We start from the raw sequence: 18,453 nt of genomic DNA on the forward strand, positions 1-18,453 counted from the left end.
TTTCAAAAGATGCTGTTCTATTATTGTGCTTCCTCTGCCTTGTAAGGAATAATTAAAAAAAATAACAAAAACAACAAAAAAACTTGTAAAGAGTATCACATTCACATACAGAACATATATTTTGCAGAAAAAAATAGCAAAATATTTTCAATTGCAGCTAATATCGTTTCTCTGATGCACACACTGAAGGAAAATAAAATTCAAGTATACAGACAGAACACCTACAACAATATGTTCAGGCAATTAAAGAAAATGAACAGAACTTCTAAAACCAAATACTCAAAACACGTCATTGCAGCTTCTAGCTAAGAGCTGGTTGTTGTTTGGGACTATGTCTTTCTGCCCAAGCCTCTACTGAAAAGCAAACTCTGTTATTGTACTGACCTAACCAGAAGGTAACGAGCTTTTAACCTGCAACAACTTAATCAATACCATTGCTGTGTCCAGTCAGTACTTGTTGGTTTTGAACTGGGCTACCAGTCACAGGTGGGAAAGCTTTTGACAGATTTCAGGCAGTAATGCACTTAGGTAATTGTTTTGGGGGGATTTTTTTATTTTTATATTTTTTTTTAGCAAACCTAACTATTGTAATCCTAAAAATATGGACCTGACAGGAAAGAGGAGCAAAAGTGGCACAAGAAAATAATGCTATTTTCCCTATCTGGCCAAGTGCAGCCTCTGTTCTCTGATAATGGTGAGAGCTTGTTGCTCTAGAAGGCTGTACCTCTGCTCCCCAATAATAACCTTGCTAATTGTATAGTGTTGTATATAGTGGAAAAATTTTTCCTGACCCCGCAGGGAACTAGTGCTGTGGAGCGTGAGATTTGATTAGCCTTATTATCTTAGCTTGCCCAGTTACTAACGTTGTAAGCTGCCATGAAATTATCCACCCCTTTTAAAAATAAAGCCATACTATTTGTCTTGATTATCTCCTCCTGTGCAGCTGAATTCCACATGCAAACAGACCTCAGTGATGGAAATAGCATAGGAATTAGATGCATAGATATTTAACTCTGAAGGTATAGTCTCCTTTTATTCTTTCAAACTGCCTTTCCGAGCACATCAACATTCTCCTAATTGTTGTGGTTTTGATCAACTCCCTAAAAGAAAACTGTTTCTATTTTACCTTCAATATTTGTAATCATCCACGTGATCCTTTAATGAGTTCCTCTGGGATAGCTTGGAAAATCATGCAATTACTCATGAAAAGTAGTTTACAGATTTTGTGATGTTTGCTGAATCTTTTCAAAGATTAAAACTTGAACAATGTTTAGTCTTGAATGATGTTTTCTGCACAGATATGTAATTATACCATATACCATTATACCAAATACCATTATACCCTCCCCATCCCCCCCCCCAAAAAAAAACACAAAACACACACACAGAAAACAAAACAAAAAACCACACATACAACCAAACTACAACAACAAAACACCACCAAAACTCTAGCTCATTTCTTTGGCACAAAGAACTTCACAAAGTCTCACTGCTTTGATAATGATGATCTTGGATAGTACGCCAGCGGATGCATAAACAAATTATCATCATGAGATTGGTGATAATGGCGATAAAAACAGATGTCTGAAGACAGATCATAACTGATTATCCCTGTTAGACATAGGTAAACTAAAGCACACAGAACATTGGACTTGCAGAGTATGCCAGCAATCAGCTTAAACCAACATTTATAAAATGTACTGTCTCCAGGTCTTTTGCTCAAAGTACTCAACAACAATTCTCCACAACAATTAAATGTGACATGGGAACCTAAATCAAAGAAGCTCTTCTGTGGGTACATCTGTTCCTTTTGTCATTAAACTAGTCATCAGAACAGTAACAGAAAGGCTCAGAAATCAGACAAAGGATTGTGCAGACCATAAGACAAAGCAAAAGTTGGTGTACTTGGCATCAGATCATTCCTTCAGTAATAAGCAAATGCGGTGGTGGTGGTGAATAGGCATTTTTGTTTGTTTGTTGTTTTCCATTTGTATACCCAGAACTGTGACAGAACTGAAAACCACGTCATTCCCATTCCCCCATTTTGTACACTGGAGTGACTGCTCCTCTACCCCTTCAACATCCAGGCAGGAGCCCTAACAAAACTAAAAGGCTCTGGAGATGCACCTCTACCATGTAACTGGTAGCACCAGCAGGGAACTCACAATATTAGCAAACCTGATCCCTGCAGTTGTACTGAGAGGAGCATCAGGCTTCGGAGAAACCGCTTAACTGAGTGAGATCCATGCCATCAGAGATTCAAAGGCAGAGTACAAAGCTCTGTAGAGTCATAAATTCCAGTTCAATTAAATACTAACTGATCAACCCCAAAGTATGAGGGCTGGGGCTGACCTACCTCTTTTATGGTCCCTGAATCCTGTAGCTAGACATAGACTGAAATAATCCCTGGCATAAAGCAGCTCGGCTTTGGCACTATTCTAATTTATGCCTGGCTGCCCATGACCACTAGCCAGAAATTGCTGGGGCGTAAGTCAGCCCTGGCCAGGTCCCCTTCTTCTCTTCCCTAAAATGGGAACAGGATGAGGCTTGGCTGAAGTGCAGTAATTGCCTGTTAAATGGGTAAAAGAGACTTAGTCATTTTGTGCTTTGGGAACGATGCAGAACTATCAGATTGAACTGTGCCATCAGGATCCTATCAACCATCCTTGAATGGGGGATTTCTGTTATGAGTGGCATGTGAATGTAAGCTATAAAAAGCCAAAAAGATATGATCATTCGGACCAGAGGGTAAAAGTCAATTTCTAAATTCTCTTCTAAAACAATACATCTCTGTTTCTTTCTTGACCCTAATGGGTCAAATGGATTAAATATTGGGCAAGAAGCGGTGTGCAAGCATTTGGGGCACATTCCCAAAGGGGCTTTAATAGCCAAATCGCAGCTGTGGAGGCCAGAATGGAAGACATTCAAAAAGCTCCAGAGCAGTCAAAGTGCTTCACGTTTAGATATTTCTGCTACAGCCAAAAATGGGCTATCACATTTCACAGGTTTGGATTCAAGCTTTGTGTTGAACTGTAATAAGGAACCTCTGAGTTTTGCAGTAAAGTGATTTTCTTTCTTTGGCCATGAAGAATAAAGTCAGGATAAAGACGCCAGCATGAAATGCTACAACCCTTTCTCCTTACTAGAAAAAATGTTCAGCCTCCTCAAATGCAGGGACTATAGGAGAAGAAGATATTGAGCTGTGAAATGCAGAATGAGGTGACAGTTAAGCATTTTGTGGCTCTGGCTCAAAAGGTTTTCCAACGGAACATCACCAAATAAATAAACAAACAAACAAATAAATAAATGAGGGACAAAGAAGAGAGAAAGATGTGGAGTTATTTTTTGGGGCATGAGGATTTTCTACTCCTGTCAGTTTTTCCACTCTAGCTGCAGGGGTTTGAGCACCAGCAGAATGGCAGGTCTTTACTTAGCTGAGAATCCCTCACGACATGTTAAATTCCCTTTCAGTTTAATAGGGGAAAGATAACTGCTTGTGAAGAAAATTATCAAAACTATGTTCGATTTAGACATTTTACTGAGAGACTGAAAGAGGGCTGTAAGCTCTTTGGACCCTGAGATACATAATTGCGCATCTTTGTTAAGCTCTCAGCGCAGTAACTTTTCAGGGTAGAGTCTTTGGTAGCTACTGCACTTTGAAGAGTAAATAAAAATAATTCATAAGGGAATTCTACGTGCTGGATTCTTACATAAGGACAAGATCTTATTTACTTGATGCATCTTTATCGGTCAGTCTGTTATCGGTCACTTGCTGGCTGCTGTTCCACCATGTCTTTAATTATGCCCATCCCATATATGCTGCTTTTTTGGACATCTTTGGTTGCCTAAAAATCAGCTTATTTGTTATCTGCTAGGAAGGCACAACCTGAACCTGTTAAAATGTGAATCGATACCTAGTGGAGTTTCTGTTCAAATGCACTCAGCCCCCACGTAGTTCTAGCTTTTCCTTCTCCCCAACGGCTTGCGAAGCAAAAGCCAGTGTGAATTGCAGACAGCTATTATTAAGGGTTACCATATGTTACAGCAGGCTATCACGTCTTCTTAAAACAGCACAATTAAGCAGATTACAGTTGAACTGTACACTTGGATTGAAAAAAAAAAAATTGGAACGTTGTTAAGAGAAGGAAAAGGAGAATGAAAACAGGCTGAGGAATGAAGTGCTGCTTTGTACGCGAACGCCTTCTTTTCTGGGGCAAACTCTATCCTGAGATGCATGCTCCAGCTTCCACGAGAATTGCGCCTGCAGGAGCGCCTTAGTATTTGCAACTCAAATTTCATTAAATCCAAGAATATCCAAAGGTGAAAGTCTCCGCAAAATCGACCAGAAGCAGAAAGTGACAGGTAGTCTATAAGCGCTACTCGACACAGACCAAGCGCTGAAAGCCAATAGTGACCAGAAGCGCAGGAAAATCAGCGTTCCCGTGTTGTTCCCGTCGTGGTGCTTGTGGACACGGCTGGTGTCAGGGGAATTATCTTTCCGCTTTGGGGAGTGAGTGTGCCCTGCACACGTGTGCCATCTTGCACACACGTAGGCTCGCTCTGCTGTGACCCTGCCACATCCCCACACTCACAGAGTCCCCCCCTCACACACACACACACACACAGACACACCCGCAGGGCACACACCCGTCACACACCCACCCTGCCACACCTACACTGGCGCTCCCACACACCCTCTCTCACACTCAGGGCGTCAGACACGGTGCCACACACACACACACCCACACACCCACACACACACACAGCGGGGCGGTTGGCGGCCGTTGGGCGCGCGCCCCCCCTCACGCTCCCGGCCGTTCGCTCGGGCTGGGCTGGGCTGGGCGGGAAGCGGGCGGGGGGGTGGAGGGGGGCCGAGGAGGGTGTGGGAGGTGCTCGCGCGCCGCCGCCGTTGCCGCCGCTGCCGCCGCCGCGGAGGCCGGGTCGCGCGCGCCGCGGAGGCGAAGGGGGCGGGGGAGGAGGAGCGCGAGCGCGTGCTGCTGGCAGGCCGGCGGCGCGCGCCGAGGCGGGCGCAGAGCGGCGGGGACGGGGCCGGTGGCGGCGGCTCGGGCTCGGGGTGGCGGTCGCGGCTGTGGCTGTGCCCCCGCCAAGCGGCGCCTCGCGCGGCCGGGCCCGCCCATGGGGCTGTAGCGGCGCCCGCTGAGGAGGGGACGGGGAGCGGGAGCCGGTGAGTCGCGGCCCCGGGGGGCGTGCGGTGTGAGGGGGGGAGCCCCGTGTGTGTGTGTGTGTGTGTGAGGCGGGCAGAGCCGCCCCCCCTGCCCTCCCCTCCCCTCCCTCCCCTCCCTCCCTCCCTCCCGCAGGTACCGGCAGCGGGCGGGCCTGCAGGGCAGCGAACATGGCAGCGCCGGGGCCGGGGGAGAGGGCTCGCTGCCCCCGGGGCGAGGATTGACCCCCCCCTCCTTCTTCCTCCTCCTCCTCCTCCTCCTCCTCCCCGGGAGCCCCGCTCCTCACCCGCTTATCCCCCCTTCCCCACCCCCTGCCCGTATTTTCTCCCCCCCCCCCCCCCGGAGATTATCGGGTCCCCCTCCCCTCTCCCCCTCCCCGGGATTATCTAGCCCCCTCCCCGTGGGATTATCTCCCCCCCCTCCCCGGATTATCTCCCCCCGGGGATTACCTCCCCCCTCTCCCCCTTGTGGGATTATCCCCCCCCCCCCCCAGCCCCGCCGTGCCCCCCCTTCGGGGATTATCCCCTCTGCTCGGGGCTGATTCCTCCCCTCTTGATCTCTGCCCCGGCCTTTCCCCGGTCGTTTCCCTCCCGAGGAAGTCATCCCTCCCCTTCCGTCTGCCTCCGAGCCGGGAGAGGGGAGAAAACGTGGTCGTGAGCGGGCGGGCGAGGAGTTTCCCCCCCGCCTGGGTGCGAGTGCTCAGGGTGGAGGGGGGGGGGGGCGGCAGGCTCCCAGCTCAGCCCCGGGCAAGGAAAGGCTCCCAGGCTGCCGGGGGAGATCCCGGGGACAGGAGGGAGCCTGCCTGGAGCGATGCTTGGCGCACACGCACGGCCGGGTGCCGGGGGGTGACCGCGCACTGCCCGAAGCACCCACGGCCTCCTCGGCTCGGGGAGGGAGGCACGGCTGTGACACGCCGAGATGTAAGTGGGAAGGCAGGCGGGTGACATTGCTGCTGCCCAGGGGTCAGAGCTGGCTTGGACAGCCTCGCCGCTGGCTTTCAGGGCAGTTGGTTTCGGCTCTTCGCCGTGGCGAGGAGGAATTTACCTTTCGCATCAGCTCCGAGGCTTATGTGGTTCGTTACTGTCACCGTGCTGGCAGGGGAAAAATGAGTTCGTTCTGAAGGAGTGGAGATAAGGTTTATCTCGCGTATGTGGCACCCGCGTAGGTTAGACCATTCTCTCGTTATTATTCCTGGTCTTGCTGCACAGGGGATCGCTGGAGGAGAGTTGCAGAGCTCCTGACCATCTTGCGGCACAAGGCCCGGGATTACATCCATTAAACTTCCCCGACTTGGCTTTGGGAGGAGGAGGGACTGTGAGAAATTGTAGAGAGGCTAGGCAGCTATAAATAGCTGTCGGACTAAAGGAGGCTTTGAACAAATCTTAGCATACTGCTTCTGAACAGCTAGTGTCTGTTAAGCTGGTTGAGTTGACAGCAGCATCATAATGTTTCCTTTTATTTCTGCTGAGGTGGTTGGCTCTTAACACTTTGTGATGTGGCTGGTCCGTGCAACGTTTGTCACAAAATTCCTCTTGAAAGGGCAGTAAATTCACATTTAACCAAAATGCCGACAATTGGAGTCTGGTTCGAGCTAATTGCAGTGTGATTTTTAAACGACTCTTCAGAAAAAAATCTTTAATTTCCTCTTTCCTCCCTTGAAATGTTTGGACTTGATGATCTCGCTCTCCTGATTTTGTTCTTGAAGGATTGCACTATATAGATTACCTGAGATCCATATTGCTTTGGAAAATCTGCAGTACCGAGGCATGGTGTCATCCTAAGGCTGCTACCATCGTTAGGCTTTTATTTCCATCTCTTGCTTACGTGAGACACTTTCCCACCCTCCTCATTATTATTTTTTATGGAACCTTCAGCATCCGACCCAAAACTGCGTATGTTCAGCTTCTCTGAATTCTGTGTGCTTGCGTGCGTTTGAGATCCTATGGATCACTGCTGCTTCAGCTTGGCTTGTCAAGAGCTACTTAATATGGAAATTATTGACAGATATACCATCGCAGCTATGTGGAATGGTGTCTGTTCTGCTGCTATATTAGTGGGCTAACTGTGCATGCCAGAAGTCTCCAAAATGATTGAAAAGCTGTTGCAACATATGTGCAATTGGACCTTTCTTGAACTACCTCTCATTGCTTTTCTCTCTTTAAACAAATAATGGAAGCTGTGCACTTAAATCATGCTGTAATCACATATGGATTTTTTACGTAAAATAGAAATAATGGAGAAAGTAGTGAAAGTGTTCCTTGCTGATACAAAAGAGGTCTGACAGAGAGGATGAATCTCCAAAACCAAACAAAAAGACACACGCAATTTTTAGGATGGTTCTTCTTTAAAGCGTACACCTCAGGGAGATAAAAAGGAACAGAAATCTAGACAATCTAACTTAATACTTTTGGCAATCTTAGTTGATGTTTAACCACAGTAAAAGCAGGAAAAGCAAATAACCTACCAAATAATTTGGCAGGCTTTATTTTGAGCTTTCAAGGGTGTGATTGAGCATTGTCCTCAAAAACTCAGCTTCTTCCATCAGAACCTAGCTCCAGCTTGAGATTGGGTCCTTGTGTTGGGTATTTCTATGTGTGGAAAGAAGGGTCAGTGATATGGGGAAACCTTTGTAGTACCATAATGACAGGCAAAAGAGCCTTCAGTATGAGTCTACTCATACAGTGACTCAGTCCCTGAATCACACTGTTTTTCTAAATGTGTTTATTTGTAGAAATTACTTACAGTTTCAGTGCAGTTTTAGAAAAAGTTTTGTGCCCTTCAAAACCATGCTTCGTGCTGCAGCTCTAAGCGAGTCCGAGTGCTGACTTGATGACCATTGCAGGCTCTTGCGAGTGCCCTCTGGTACGCTGTGCAGGACACTGATCTGTACACCAGTGAAGCTTTCTTCATGTTGTTGAAAAGGGGGGGATTTCTTTCTACTTATGAGGCAGGTATGTGTTTGGGGTCATGGTAGTGCCTATAGTAGGGCTTTAGGTATTGCAGTTTCCATTTAGATGTGGAGTAAGTTAAGCTGTCCTAAGATCCAAAGGCTAACAACAAATTCACACGGGTCTAAATGATATTGTCTTTTGTGCTTTGTGTTTAAGGTAAAGAAGGATAAAAATTGACTCATCCTGGTTTGAGGGAATTGACTGATCGTGCTACTAGATGGGGAGAGAGCATTTGCTGCAGAAGGCATATATGATAGGGTGGACAGATGGGTTCTTAACACTACATACACCTGAACTTGCTTTTTGCCACTTCTTTTTTTTTTTGAGTTGGCCTTGAATGAGATGTTCATATTTATCTTTTGTGGAAGGGGGAGCCAACAGAGGAGGTGAGGTGTGGGGAGAAGCCTTTCTTAACAGGCAAAACAGGTTACTGTAGCGGGATGCAGCACACTATGTAATCTATAAACTCAGCGCTATGGCAAACTGGAATGGGTTTGGCCTTGTAAATGTGGTTAAAAAAAACCAGGCTTCTTAGAAATATCCTACAACTGGAGCAGCACGGATGATATTGGGGTCATTTGTGTGGAAGCATGTAGAATACGATCATGGGATTAAGAGCGAGGGTGTTAGAGGAAAGTGGTTTTAGCATCCTCTGCAACAGAAGAAACTCGCAAAGGGTACTGGGCAAAAAGTGAGTTTCCTTCAAGCTTGCACGTGAGATGCAGCTAGAAGTACAGAAGTGTGGGCCACAAACACTAAGAGGAATGTAACGGTTTGTTTTCGTGGGCATGGAGGTGTCAGCGTGACTTTTCTGTCACAGGACGAGTAGTAGACAATGATTGTTTCAGAGCTCACAACTGATCTAAGATTTCAGTTGTGCGTGCGCTAGCTAGGAGAAGGCAGTATCAAATAGCTGGACCAGTAGGTGTTTTTGGCTGGCTCAGTACAGCTGTGAATAAAGTCTTTACAGTCTGAGTTCAACAGAATGTCAGAATGATGGTTCAGGTTCAGATGTAGGGGGAGAAGTTTAGATCGCCTTTAAGATTGGCTTTGATTTCCTGGTCATTATTACTAACCATCTGCAGTTACGCTCAGGTTATACTAGAGCAAACTGTTGTCCTTTGCAGGGGGATTAATGAGGCATAGTGATGTGAATATGCTATTTTGTGGCTTAAAAATTGCCTTTTTTTTCAGAATAAAGCTAGCTTGAATTATTTAATTATGTGTGATGCCATTCTTACAAGAATAATGGAGGCAAAAAAAGAGAGGTTGGAAGAGGTGCTTTTCCTTATCAAAGCATTTACATTCCTATTTTGGGTTGATTAGTGTCTTTAAAATGATAGTGAGTAAATTTACAACTTGTATTAAATAAGAAAAAATTGTAAATGGAACCTTCTCTACCTTTACTTCATGTTTTATTATTTCCAAGAACTCTTTGGCTTATAAACAAAATCCAACAAAACAAACAGGTGTTACATGTTGAGAATACTTGATATTAGCAACCGTTCGGTGGGTTTACCCGTGTCGGTTATCTAAAGAACTCATTCCAGTATCTAGGTCTCATGAAAGCATGGTGGAAATTAGTAAGGTATTAAAATTGGATGGCTTTTCAGATTTATTGGCAACAAATGTTATTTAAGAAATTACTTGGATCTGCTGTTTTAAATGTATTGACTAGTTTTGCCTGCTGACAAGCAACCGTTTGAGAATAGGAACCTCAAAAATCCATGCTGACTGCGGGGAAAGTCAGTAATTTTCACAAACTTGGGGGAAAAAAGAAGGAACCAGTTCTTTGCGTATTGCACTAATACATTACTCTTCTAGCCTTCGCATATCCAAATTAAAGGATCGGTATTTCAGCGAAATTCACTTTTCCAGTAGGTGGAGACACAACTGTTGATTTCAAACAACTTCAGCCTTCACTTTTTGAGTCCAAACGTTTTGTCAAAATACTGTTAAAATAATGAAAATTAGGAGGTAAGAAGAAAAGCTTTACTTTTCTTTTTCAGATCATTTGAGCCTCTTTGCTGAGATAGCGTTGGCATTCAAGTATTGCTTCTATAGTAAGAGTAGCTACTGAAATAGTTTGTTTTTAGCTTTCTAATTAAAGCTTTATCTCCACCCACTGGTCAAATGTGCATTAATGAAAAGTTAAAGTGATACTGCTTTAAATACCTAAACAGGATAGAGGAAAGTAGATTGAGGGTAAATAGACCGAGGTAAACAGAGAGGGTAAAGGTTTTTCTTAGGGCTAGTAGCACAGTATGGGGGAGCACTCAAATAAATCTGTAGGGGAATGAAAGAAAAATGTGTCAGCCATTCTAACTATGTTATTGCTTTCTTCCTTCCATTGTTTGTTTGTTTGTTTTTAAATGATTCCATGTTTGTTACCAATGTTATTTTTGGAGATACATATGTAACTATGATGTGAGAGGTTTCGTATATGCTGTATTTCAAACATCTCAGCAACTTCGTATATGACATTGCTTTATTTTTTTTCACAAGTCAGTGGCCAATTGGTAAGTCAGCCTTCACATATCTTCTTATTAAAATTCCTCCCCATGCCTTTCCTGATCCACTGTTGAAGTTTACAGAAGTCTTTTTGGCAAGATGCAAGTGCTTATACAGCAGAAGTTCTAAAGCTGGGAAGACAAGCTGCAGTCGAGTGAATGAAATGGGTGAAAAGTTTCTTTCACCTTTCTGAGCAATTCTGGCTTACAGCATTGCAAACTGCTGTGCTGTAGCAAAGTATAGTGTTGCTGGACAGAAATTACTTGGCTGCTGTTAACTGTAGTCACTGCTTCTTACATCTACACTTGCATTTCTTGGTGTCAGTAGAAGTGCAGGAGTGAGATGTGTAATTAACAATTGAAAGTTCAATTTATGCATTCATTGGTAAAGAACAGGCTGGCTGGGAGAAACTGTTAATTGAAACTTAATGTTTATAGAGTGAGTGACTGGAAGGCAGTCATCTGACTGCAAATCATGCAGATACTTAGTGCTCTTTGCCGATCTACTGGTACAGTTTTGCTGCTTATGCTAGATTTGGTAAGGCAGAGCAGCCTGGGGTGAGCAGTGCTTGATTTGGTCGGTGCTGGTGCTGGCCATACTGGGACCGACTCTGCTTTTTCTTTCATTCTTTCCTAGCTTTCTCCAGGGGGGTCCATTTGCTGCAGAGATTCAACCTTGGCATGAAGCTGTTGTGTGAGAAATTGTCCGCCTAATTTTTCTGACGTTAGCTCTGTGATCATCTCATAGGTGTCTTGGCTCAACAGTAGTAAGATGGACGAAATTGGAGGCGCTGTCTTTTGGGAAGCAAGATAAACTGGTAGCCAGCATTAGTATGTTTCACTCAGCACTTCTGTAGTATCTGTTCTGGTCAGACAGAGATCGTGATTGTACTTGAGCTGCTCTGACTGATGGGTGAGCGCCTCACCCTGCTGCAGGGGTCGCGTCTGTTCCTTGTTGCCCTTGCAGAGAGGGAGGAATGGCTGGGCAGTTTCGAGGACAGGCAGTGAATGCACTAGAAGAAACATTAGGAAAGGGGCTGGACAGCACTGAACTGGCTGCTGTATTGCCTCTTAATGTTTGCACCTAATTACATAGGAAAAAGATCCTCCCAAGTTACAGGTCTTAGGGATCAAGGCATCTTTAGCAGCCCTAGCTACTGGAACAGGAGAGCAACTGGACGTGCATTCACCGGTGTGAAGGCGAGAGGTTTGGGGTGTTGAGAGGTCCGGAAAGGTGGTGGTTGGCTTATTTAAAGTTCTCAGCATGAAGCACGAGAGCAGGGAGCAGAGCCGCTCCGGTTTGCGGGTGGAAACGCGGCGAGCCCGCTCCCTCTAGCGGCTGTGCGGAGCTCCCGGCCCTGTGAGCGAGCTGCGTGCACTGAAAAATCCTGCCGTAGCCAACATTTGGACTGCGCGAAGTCCCGGCCTCATAAACGCATCATAAAAGGAGTCTCCCATCTGCACAGTCAGTTGCTCGGGAAGTCGCTGCGGTCCGTTTGCTGGAACCTTTTTTGTTTTGCTGTTTCCTGGAAGCACGCGAGCTTACTGTCGAAGGGAATTTATCAGCTCTGAATTGAAGGGTGCACGTTTAGCTGCCAAATCTTGGCAAATAGCTCTGGAAGCAGCACCGCCTAACTAAACAGCAGCACAGCAAGTGTCTAGCTCTTACCGAGCTCACTGTGCAGTCCTCAGTCAGGCTCTGTGCTACCGCAGTTCAGGAACAGTTTGGGACAGTTTTGTGTCACAGTGGGACTGTTGGAATGGTGTTATTTGGTCTTGCTATAACTGGATATGTCGTTGGGTTAAAATGCTTTATGCGGCCTATTAGGCAAGCTAGAGCTCATAAGAATATACTGCTTTTATTTGTTTTAAAGTAATCTCATTTATAAGGTACTGACAAAACCCTGTAGAGAAACTTTCAGTGAAACCAGTAGGAGGTTTTCTTTGGAATTGTAAGGATTAGTCTAATTACAAATTTGGCAAGAAGTACTTTTGTGAGAAGTTCCCCAAACACTGCTCCTTAGCTTAGAATGCCCGGTGACTCTATGGGTAAGTGGGACTGTGTGGCCATTGCTACTTGACATCTGGTGTTCTGCAGCCTTGCCAGTTACACAGACCTGATTACCACCACCAAAAGGGGCCATTACTCAGAATGTGTACTCTCGTATACAAAATTATTCTCTCAGTCTTCAAATCATTATGAAACTTTCAGACATTTCAAATTTTAAAAAAATCCCTTGGGCCTCCCCACCCCAGGCGTAAGTGATTTTACTTTACAAATGTAATTACTGTACTTCCAGAAGGTAATCTCTCTGGACAGCCATAGACTAGTTTGAATTAGATTACTTTTTTTTTTTTTTTTTTTTTTTTCCTTCAGGGTGAGTTAATACATTGAATTTTATTTTTCTGTAATTACTTCAAAATTCAGATCACTTTTGATGCTTTCCACTCTTTCTTATTACTAGAGTGGTATAACTAAGGATACTTGCATTTTAAAGGCTACATTTGCGGTTTTTTTTGTTTGTTTTGTTTTGTTTTGTTTATTTTGTTGTTTTTTTTTAACCTGTAACTTTTTTCCCCTTTAGATATTTTGACTGCTCCTGGAGCTTGTGTTATATTCACTTAGACTCAGCAGTAGTGTTTCTTAATTTGCAAATACTGGAAACATTTACTTAATAAGCAGAGTAAGTCTTAGGAAATACTACAGTCAAGAAAACGTTTTTCCCATTTTTCTTCATGAACTTCAGCAAGGAGGGCAATTCTCTGGATAGATGATTGTGAACCGTGATAGGACACTGATTCTGAAGTCCAATGCTTTTACATAAATGGCCCATTTCTATTGGATTTTAATTGGTTTCAAAAGTAGCTGTGCACTTAACCACTAGATCAGAGAAATCTACCAAGATGAATATGTAAGCAAACCTCCTTGTTTGAGAATACAGCACTATTTTGAAATAGGGAGGAGGAAATCTTTGTTGTCCTCAGGTCTAAGGACGTGACTTCCTGTCTGTGTTGAATAGATGTAGAGGCAGTTCATCTTAATTCTGTAGCTGGCATCTGGTCTCACAGCGCAGGAGCATTAAATGCTAATGCAAAAAAAATTGTTAAATGCAACATCAATGGATAAAACTGGTTATGCGTGCTCTGTCAATGAAGTCCTGCAGCCCATCTATGTAACACTTGATTCCGTTACAAACCTGAAAGTATTTGGGTACTCCTTAATAAGGTAAGGTTTTCAAGTGATAAGAGCTTTCACTGGATCAGATCGAAAGGTCTCCATATCCTATTTCCAATATGCAGTGCAACCTCTGAAAGCATTCAGAGTCTACCAGGAGCTCAGACTAACATTATTTCTGAGTAGATGTTCAAGAAGATAGAAGAGAAGCCACAGCACATTTATTCTGGATATCCATGTCTCTTGATAAGAAGGAGCTGGGACCAGAGCATGTGGTGTCTGGATAGCCTGAAATTCAGCTTCCAGATAAAGAAGCATATCATGGTTCACAACTCAGATAACATCTTTTGTAATTGTCCTGGACCTGCACATGAACAGCTTTCAAATCTGATTGTTTCATGGAGGGGATTGAAAACTAAGAAAGCAGAAAGACTGATAATCCTAAAGGCACAAGACTGAAAGTTTCCAGGGAGAAAGTCCACCTAGTGGATAAAAAAGACATCACATTTTGCCATTCATTCTTTCTGTATGTTTTCATAAGTTACCGAGTAGCAAGTATAAACGCAAGAGGATGACATAAAATACCACCCACGGGTAAGCAGCTGTGGGTATGGCAGCCTGTGAGAAAAAGATTCCTAATCCTTATTATTACACTCAAGACAGACCCTGAGAAACCCCGAGACCTTTCTTCTGCTTAATGTGATGCTGCTCAATGTTGAGATGTTACCCCTCTGAACTGAAGGGGGCTGTGCTATTTAACAGGTTGGACAGGCAGGCAGTCCATTAATGCTCTTTAAAAATGTGTATTTTTGATTTGTGTGTGTGTGCCTACGTACATATAAAACTCTGTGTGTATATATGGAGGGATTTTTTTATGAAGTCTAGTATTTATATGTTAAGAATGTGTGTATACACGTATGTATGTATAAAACCAGAATGTTTGTGTATAAACAAAAAGCCTTGCATCCATTAGCTGTCTAGGAGAATGAAAAAACAAAGTAAGCATATATGATATTTTCCCCAAGTAATCTCTCAGAGTCCAGATAATGTTTAAATTGAAACCCTTCTGAACTAGATGAAGTTTGTGGATTGTTCGTGTGATTCATGTTATGTACTTTTACGTGATGCTTCCATTTCAAAACTAGTCTCAACTTCATGGACTGATATACATATGTAAACTGCCTTTGTGCACTGGAGATCTGTTTGACTAAACATGAGAAACTCTTATCCTTGGACTGGATTACTCTTTAGTTTGTTTAAATAATTGATATGGATTTTCTCTGGAGTGCTTGATAAGTGAGATGTGATACGTGTATCTTTGTAGCCTGCTATGAGGATTGAGCCAGTGCTGGCTCCTGTTTTGACAGTAGAGCTAGAGGTGAGTTTGCAGATTAATGATTACCCATATGCGTAGTAGTTTAGGAAGCGTGTCAGACTAACCAGGATGCTTCACAGATTTATTTACTTATTTTTGTTGTCCATTGCTGCATTCTGCCTAACAGTGTGTCCAGATGGAAGAGCAGAAAGAAGTTTAGCCTCCAAGTGCTGGAGACTATGTGCCTGTTTGCATACTTACCTGCTCTCCAGAAATTTGTCTGTTGCTGTGGGACATCTTTCTTCTGATCCCATCTTCCACACAGGCATCCTGTGTAAGGTGACCTAGCCCTGGCTAACATCTCGGTGTGGCTTTAAAGGCTCTCCTGTGCCATCAGTGTGGTGTTCTAGTAGACACAAATGATGCAACGTGATGGGATGGGGTTAAACGAACATTTTAATAGTTTGGGTTTGGAGTTGGTTGATCAGAGAATCCTGTGAGTCACTGTGCTAATAATGGGTGGACATCTGAAGCTGAAGGGGAGACTGCTAGATTAGTAACAGAAATACTCCTTCAAGTCTGACTGACAGTACTGTGCTTGGAAACAGATTTTCAACCAATCTGTTGAAATGTGGAGATTATAAGGAAACAGTGCTAAGTTTTAAATTAAAATCATTTTTCCCTCTTTACATTGTCTTATATCTAGAGTCAGAACTGGCAGCAAACTGTAGCAACTGGCTCATCTTTCACTCACTTCAGGCATTCCTCAAGTTTTCTATAATCACTATTATTTGGAAAACACATCCATGTTTATGTTAATACAGAGTGACCCTTAAAAGACCAGGAAATACATTATTGCTAGCTTCTTGGTTTAGTCCTCCGATGCAGATGAGAAGGATGGAGTTGGGTCTATAGACTATCTTGTGTTAAAGGTGAGTAGGAAGTGTATTTTGGTCCGTGAGGTCAGCTTGATACAAGATCTTAGAACCCAAGCAGTGGTTGCTGCACAGAACAAAGGCGCAGTGCTGTAGAAATAGTTTGTGCTACCTGTGGGAAATGTGATGACAGTGATCCAGGGAGATGTAAAGGGCTTTTTCCTCTTTGCTTTTCAGTGTTTCATCTTTCCACACTTGTTGGCAGAAGTCAAGGTTCTTGTGTTTGATCCCTTCATCAGTCAGCTCAAGGGGCAATAAAGAAGCAGTGCCCCAATAAATGATTAAAAATATTTTTTTTCAAGGTGACTTTCTTACTAACTTTGAACAAGAAGTATAGTCACTGGCAAACCCCTGGTTTGGGATAAGTGGAACGTACAAGTTCTCAGCCTTGACATAAGTTGGTGAGTGTATAAAGGTAGGAGCAGTTACATTATCAAGAACTTGTTAGGCTTCTTGAGGTTCTCTTTGGGATTTTTTTTTTTAAAGTAATGCAACAGCTGAACTCAGAAAAAAGTAGGCCAACTTTTTTTTTTTTTTTTTATCCCAAGTTGCACCAGGAGGGCAGGTCTTCCCCTAACTATTGCTATTTCTTGCTGACAGAAGTGGCAATGTTACATCTAACTTCCATTCTCAAAAATAGCTATAGTTTGATCTTCTGTTATCTTGAAAGTAAGGGCTGACTAGAGGTGTCTTTTTCTCTTGGTGAAGTAGCAAATCTCTGGGAAGAAAATTAAGATAAAGTGTAGCGTGCATGTACTTGTATAGAAATGGGGCAGGGGAAGTAATAAAAATTCTTGCTAGCTGTAGATTGAATACTGTCTCTTCAAATGATGCCCCAAACCACTCTCATGCATTTGAAGATGTTGAATGCATAATAAAATTCAGGTTGTATTATCTAGAGTTACTATACTTGGTTATCTCTGATCAAAATTAGAGTTCTGCTAAAGCTTTTATTGCACAGTTTTTAGAGTTCATTGGCAGCTTCTGAGTGAGTTAACTGGGTGAAGAGAGGCAACAGAAGTGAAGAGTCATCAGGATTGTAGACTCTGGCCATCTTTTAAAGCAGAATTTAAACATGTTAGGCTGATCTCTAAATGTCTATAGCACAGATTGTTTGAATCAAACTACTCATCCTTTTAATGCAGCTAAGAAGCCATTTTGATTTTAGTTTCCACTCTTTTTTTAAACATTTGGGTGTACTTAGAAAACAGGAGGAATGTTTTCTTGGGTGAACAGAAAGGCAGTGAATGGAAGGATAGTCGAAAACATTTTATTGGGCATGTTATGAGAAAGAATGACCTTTGTTCACAAAGAGGGTTAATCAAGAGTTATACTGTGTGACATTTCACGCTTTGTAGTAAAACATATGCAAATACCTCTTGTCAGCTACTTTTCAGGGTATCTGATTATAAACCTCAGAATGAATCTTTCATTCAAATATGTCACTTCCTTCCTTTTTGCTCTTTTTCTCTGCAGTAATTCCCCAAAACAACTTTAGTGGATACCTCAATTTTGAAGTCGTTGGGACTACTGACTTGCTTGCAGCGGAATGTACAATCTTTTCAGTAATACTTCAGCAAGAACACATGCCTCCAATGTGAATCCCACTTCCCTGTAATACTGTCTGCTTTTTGTCTACAAAAAGAAAGAACTTTTTGAGGCAGTAGTGTGAAATGACAGTACAATGAGTGGCAAGTTGAACCTGCTCAGCTCTTGGGGACCTGAGCAGCCAGCATAATGTCATCTTTCAGACAGAAGTGCCAGGCTGTATACGTGACAGGTGGAGCAGGCAGCAGTCCCATCTGAGCGCTGCCCCTTCCAGCACAGTGGAAGCACTCTTTCAGTCCTAGGCTGTGTACAGAAATGACACTAATATGATCCTGAATTGATGTGTTTCCCACCCCTCCCCAAAGTATTATCCAACTAAACCTTCAAAAGATGAAATTCGGCCAGCCCTTCCGTTAGAAGCATCTTTGTACGAGGTGTCAGAAGTAATGGATCTCTAAAATTTGATTTGGGTGCTTTTATTTTAGTATGTGTCTTCCCTGGAATCTGTTTCCCTTCCTCAAAGATTATAGGACACTGTGCTGCGTTAGCTTTGCTGTTAGCATTCTAGATTCAACCGTAGGTAATTCAGGGATGTTGTTTGTCCTGAGGCAGTCAGTGGATTCGATAATGCTTAATTTTATTTGAACTCGCTACCTGTAGGATCAGAGAAGACTGACACCTCATGTGTTTAATGAGGTGTAAAATCCATTGGTATCAAACTCCATTTATCGCTTAGAGTGAAAATCTGAAAATTTGAAGTGCCCAGTCTTGTCTTTGGATGTCTGCATGTCCATTTGCTTCTTACGCTTCTTTCTATTCTTGTAGTCCAGCGTATG

General features: G+C 43.4%; 1 protein-coding gene across 5 annotated transcripts in view; it reads left to right on the plus strand.

Moving 5' to 3' along the window:
* Window positions 1-5,054: 5,054 nt before the first annotated feature.
* MPP6 (membrane palmitoylated protein 6) overlaps window positions 5,055-18,453 on the plus strand; it is a 52,829-nt gene continuing 39,430 nt past the window's right edge. For 4 of the 5 annotated variants that reach the window (XM_032181238.1, XM_032181239.1, XM_032181240.1 and 1 more), the window contains exon 1: window positions 5,055-5,185. The gene's annotated coding sequence lies outside the window, so the exon portion shown is untranslated. Of the gene's footprint in view, window positions 5,186-6,022; window positions 6,104-18,453 lie in introns of those variants that run through there. The other variant, XM_032181242.1, reaches the window with a different exon arrangement.

This window comes from Aythya fuligula, chromosome 2, assembly GCF_009819795.1.
Source record: "Aythya fuligula isolate bAytFul2 chromosome 2, bAytFul2.pri, whole genome shotgun sequence".
Taxonomy (NCBI): Eukaryota; Metazoa; Chordata; class Aves; order Anseriformes; family Anatidae; genus Aythya; species Aythya fuligula.